Here is a 5,305-nt window from a genome sequence, read left to right as displayed (position 1 = left end):
GAACCTCAGAATGTACCTGTGTATAGAGATAAGATCTTTAAAGAGGGGATTAGATTAAATTGAGGCAGTTCTAGTGGGACCCTTAGCCCATCTCACTGAAGTCCTTATAAGAAGAGGAATGTTGGGGCCCTGCCTCAGTAGGTCCGGGGGTTCCCAAAGGTGTGGATGGAGTCGGCGACGAAGGAATGACACAGAGGCAGCATTCAGGTGATCATCATATCCAGGTTCTCTTTTTATTGTCCTGTTACATCTATATTTATACTATTTGATCCTAAAAGCATGCCTCTATAAGCTTTTTTTTGCCAAGGAGAGCATGGGGTCTGTTTATTGGGGGGTCAGTCAAAGGGGGAGCTGGCTAGGGTCGGGTAGGGCAGCTACTTGTCTGGCCCCCGAGAAACCCAACTTGAGTCCAAAGCCTCGACCGCTTTGAAGCCAAAGTCTTCCTCCACCTTTATCTGCATGGGGGCCAGCTCCAGAGACAGCGGGACTCACGCCTGGCCCCCTTCCGGTGGCACTCGCCGCCTCTTCCAACCCCTGGGCCCCTCGCCAGGGGCCAGGCTGCTGGCTTCTGCAGGCGCTGGCGTCCTCCTGGGCGGGGACAGCCCCTCTTTCTCTGTAGGCTGGTTCTCAGCGTTGCCTGGGGTGGGGGCATCTGTGCCCTGGCTGCCCTCATCCTCCAGTAAGATGGTGAACTGGCTGGCCCAGTAGTTGTCACCGTAGGAGTCCAGCACCTTCATGAGGAACCTCCTCTCCTGCTGGAGTCTCCATGTTATCCTCTATATCTGATGGAGCCTGTTCAGGACCCACTCCTTCACCTGCTCAATCTCCCTGCAGCGCCTGGTACTTCCTGCGATTAAGTTCCCTTTGGCGCCGCTGTTGCCAGCCTCAGGCTGCCTCCTCCTCTTCCTCTAGCTCCTGGAGGCTGGAGCTGCCCAGACCCCCAGACAGGAACTCCACTTCGGTCTCAAGCTCGCTCTCCAGGATGTGACCACCTTCAGCGGAGGCAGCGCCAGCTCCCAGCCAGGAGGTGCTGAGAACTCCTCAAAGCCCACGGCTGCCATGGACCCCTCTCTCTGCTCCAGCTCCGTTTCTCCCTGGCTCCAGGCGCAGAACTTCCAACCTTGCAAGCCTCTAGTTTAAAGTGGCTTGCAAAACTACAGCCCATTGGATTTCACAGCCAGGCACCCAGGCCCGGCTGCTAAGCCTCCTGTGAGTTGTAGTTCTCTATTTCCAGCTTGCCTCCCTGCCCCACCCCCACCCCAGTCCCAACTGAAAGGCCCTGCTGGCTGGACTAACCCTGTGGCCAGGCATCTGAGTCACCTCGGGTCTTTATTCCTGCCCCGACACCACGCCATCTGGCCATGGAGACTCTCCTCTTGGGAGGTCCCTGGGTCTCCTTCTGGGTCTCCTTCTCGGGCCTGGCTGCATCGCCCCCGAACCGGATGGCGTGCCCCAGCTGCTACACAGCCCCGGGCCCTGGGTCTCCTCAGCCTGGGCACCGGATCGTGTGCCCCAGCTGCAACGCAGCTCTGGGTCCTGGGTCTCCTCAGCCTGGGCACCGGATTTCTGACCCAGCAGCGATGCAGCCCCAGCACCTGGGTCGCCTTCTGGGTCTCTTGCTGGGGCCTGGCTGCTTCGCCCCTGGGGTCCAAATGGTGTCCCCAGGCAGCTATGCAGCCTGGCCTCTGGCCCCGCCTCTGGGTGTTCTCCCATCACTGGTGATCAGTGATATGAGAAGCCACACTGGGCAGGGAAGAGGCAGACATATGCCTCTTCCCTGCCCCACCCAGCTTCTCCGATTACTGGCCCAGGGCCAGCAAAGGTGGCCAGGTCCTCCTATCACAGAAGCCAGCAAAGGCAGCCTGGCTTCTCTGAGCAAAAGCAGCTCGGTTCTCTGGCTCTTGGCTGCCACTGGGTTTCCAATTGCAGTCAGCGCAGGCGGCTTCTTCCCTCCTTCCCCTTTCGCCTCCTAGCATTGCACCTATGTATGCAAATTAACTGCCATCTTTGTTGGCAGTTAACCTCCAACTTGGCTGGCAGTTAATTTGCATATCGCCCTGATTAGCCAATGGGAAGGGTAGCGGTCGTACGCCAATTACCATATTTCTCTTTTATTAGATAGGATAGATATGTGCGACCAATTTGGCATGTCCTGCCCAATAGAATATTACCATTCACGGATGATATCTTGCCACTATTAGAATACCAGTGGCCAGGTGCATGGATTCGTGCATGTTGAAAGGAAATTAATTAGAAGAAATACCTTAATACTGCTATTTGCCCTTTCTCTATAATAGCAGTGTCAATAAAATGCAGATTGACAATGACAAATTGAAACACACTCATGCAATTGGCGCCAGTAAGAGCTTCATATGTATCACACATGCACGAGTCAACTTAGCCATATAAATATAAATATATATATATATATATATATATATATATATATATATATGGAATACACTTGCTTAATTAGACCTGCAATCAGATTTAGCTAAACTTTTTTCAAGCCATTGAATCACCTTAACTTCTCCTCCAGGTAATTGTCAGCAACACAGCAGTAAATATCAACACAAAGCACATTATTATTGTAGTTCATGTGGGGAGAACAACGGCTAAAATATTTAACTGAAGCAATGTTTGACTTTATTCTGCACAGTGAGAAAACCTGAAGTCATTTTCAAGTTCCACCATTTCTTCCTTCTTTTCAGTCAGGTCAAGTTTCTAAGCTTGCAAAATCTCGGTTTTCAGGCTAATAATAGGATACCTCTGAGTCTACCAACTATCTACACCAGAGCTTTGAGTAAGTGGCAGGGCTTCGCAGGGTGATGCCCACTGCCCCATTTGTGATTAGAGGAGGCTTTTGTGGAGCCCACCCAGAAACAGCAGGCTGGGCCTGGCTAGGTGCCTTCTGTACCACATGCTCACATGACCAGCGCCTGTGCATGAGCCCACTGTGCCCCCACTCAGCACACCAGGGCCTGGTTGCATGCACCAGTGAGCAAGCATCTTGCCTGGACTCAGCAGGCTCTGCACCACCTGCTCCTTCACAGCACCAGTGTCAGAGCCAGGGGGCATCCAGAGTCAGGCTGTGTTGGGAGACTGAGGGGCTCCTGGGGGCAGCGCGCTTCCTCTCAGTTCCACTAGGGGGCCTTCAGCTGCAGGGCGCCTGAGGATTCACAGGGCTCCCCAGGGCATTTGCACCAGGAAGGACAGGGCAAGCAGGATCATCCAGGAGGCTTTTAGCTTCACCTCGGTGCAGGAAAGTGGTGATACCCAGGACACAAGGGCACAGGAGATTCAGAGGGCAGCTTTGGGGCTGGAGTCGGAGGACTTCATGCAGGTAGGGGAGGCTGAGACCCTGGAGCTGAGGTTGGACACAGGCCAGGATGTTGGGCTTGATCTTCAGTGCAGGAAAGAGGAGGACTGGGTGTCTGAAGAGCAGTGTGTGCAGGGAGAGGAGAGTGAGGTGCAGCAGGGAACCCAGAGTGAGGAGCAAGGGGAAGACAAGGAGGGCCTGGGGGAGGTGTTCCAGGCACAGGCTCAGTTTATCCTGTGGACAGAGGGCCTTCTGCAGGTGGTGCCATGGCAGGCCAAGTGGGCAGGTGAGGAGGATTTCCCAGATCTGCAGCGGGGGGAGGCAGGAGGAGGTGGTGAGTGAAGAGCTGAGGCTGGAGGCACAGGATCCAGGTGACCCGCAAGGGAGTGACCACCAGGAGGAGGGGTGGATGGAGGAGCAATTAATTGCAGGGGAGCAGTTTGTCCTGCAGGGGGAGGGGTAGTGCACCATGGAGGCAGTGGAACAGGTGGGAGAGGTGGAGCCTCAGTCCAAGGCCAAAGCAAAGCCAGAAGAAGAGCAGCCAGTGCAGCAGGAGCAGGCCCAGTCAGGGCCCGGGGCCAAGTTCACCTGGTCCCCTCTGGAGGTGCTCCAGCCCCTTCAATTGGAGATGGAGCCCATGAACAAGCAAGCCAGCAGGGCCTTCTCTCGGCTCAGGTGCAGGACTCAGCAGAGGCAAAGCCCTATTTCAAACGGAGAAGCCTCAATATCCGGCGCATCCCTGCGTTCTGGCTCACAGCTGTATCCTTGAGGGTAGAGGAGCAGGATCACAAGGAGCATGGGACAATGCAGGAGAACGGTGTAAGCGGGGATGGTTCCCATAGAAAAGAACATTGAGGACAAGCTAGGGGCAGTGCGCCCCGGTCTGGTCCAGGATCCTGGAGACATCCTCTGTCTTGTACAGGCACCATAGAAGCATTACCAGGGTGTCCAGGGGCAGAGCTCCAACGCAGAGGCACGCATACACCAGGGGCTGATACCCACAGACAGGGCTGTGTTGCACGGGCTCTTCTGGGACTAACACTGCCCTACAGGCCATCTGTATGTCCAGTTCCTCAGTCAGAAGCATGAATGTGTGATGTGTAACCTGTCAAACCCTCAGCACAACACAGTCTGGTGGGCATCAGGGTCTGTCAGGAAACAGAGTGGTGCTGTGCCCCTTTCTGCCCTTGATGGAGAAGGAGTGGCCTTAAGGGAAGGAGAGGCAAGGCCAGGCTGCTCTTTCTAGCTGGTCCATGCCCAGCTCCCAAGGTGCAGGTTGCTTGACCCACAGCAGTTTGTCAACCACCCAGAGTTGTCGGCAATGATCAGGGTCCAAGGTGAAAACATCCTTGGTCACATGATCAATTTGAAGGTCAGTCCACCTGCTCCAGGGAGTGGTGGAGGGCAGGTGGGGAAGTGGCCTTTCTCTGAAAACAGCTACAGGCTGGAGCCCTGGGCAGCGATTTCACTCCCTGGATCCACTTTCCTTCTGCAGGTGAGGGAAGTCAGGCATCCCTGGGGTTGCTGCACCATTAGCCTGTACTTCTGCAGCAACCCCTACTTCCGTAACCATGTGATTGTGAAGAAGTATCTCATCACTCTCACAAGTAACAGGAGGCTCCCTGTATGGGCTGCAGCTGGTGGTGGGCAGGGATTGAAGGCCATGTGCCCAGCTTCACATACCCCTCTCCTGCAGGATACAGGGTGTCCAGTGCCACTCCGATTCAGTGGTACCAGCATTGTGAATGAGAAGCCTACAGCCACAGGCTCCAGGACAACAGCGCCAGCTTCTTCTACTGGTTCTCTGACAACAGTGTGGCAGGATCTGGCAGGATTGCTGAGGTGGGATGTCACTAGCCATGCCAGCATGCAGCTTCCTGTGTCCACCTGCTGCTTGCAATTCTATTGAGGTCCCTATGGTCTCCTGTTTGCCCTACCAGATCATCAGCAAGGACCTGTGGCTCAATCCCCTGGAGAACTATGAGA

General features: G+C 54.9%; 1 pseudogene across 1 annotated transcript; it reads right to left on the bottom strand.

Moving 5' to 3' along the window:
• Nucleotides 1-335: 335 nt before the first annotated feature.
• On the bottom strand, nt 336-1,079 carry LOC308512193 (TCF3 fusion partner-like; annotated as a pseudogene). The gene has a single exon. The product of its transcript is annotated as a TCF3 fusion partner-like (transcript).
• Between the last annotated feature and the right edge of the window lie 4,226 nt (nt 1,080-5,305).

This window comes from Myotis nattereri (assembly GCF_964212035.1).
Source record: "Myotis nattereri genome assembly, chromosome: Y".
In the NCBI taxonomy this organism is placed as follows: Eukaryota; Metazoa; Chordata; class Mammalia; order Chiroptera; family Vespertilionidae; genus Myotis; species Myotis nattereri.
Note: the sequence above shows the minus strand (reverse complement) of the source record. Positions and strands in the feature narration are given on the sequence as shown.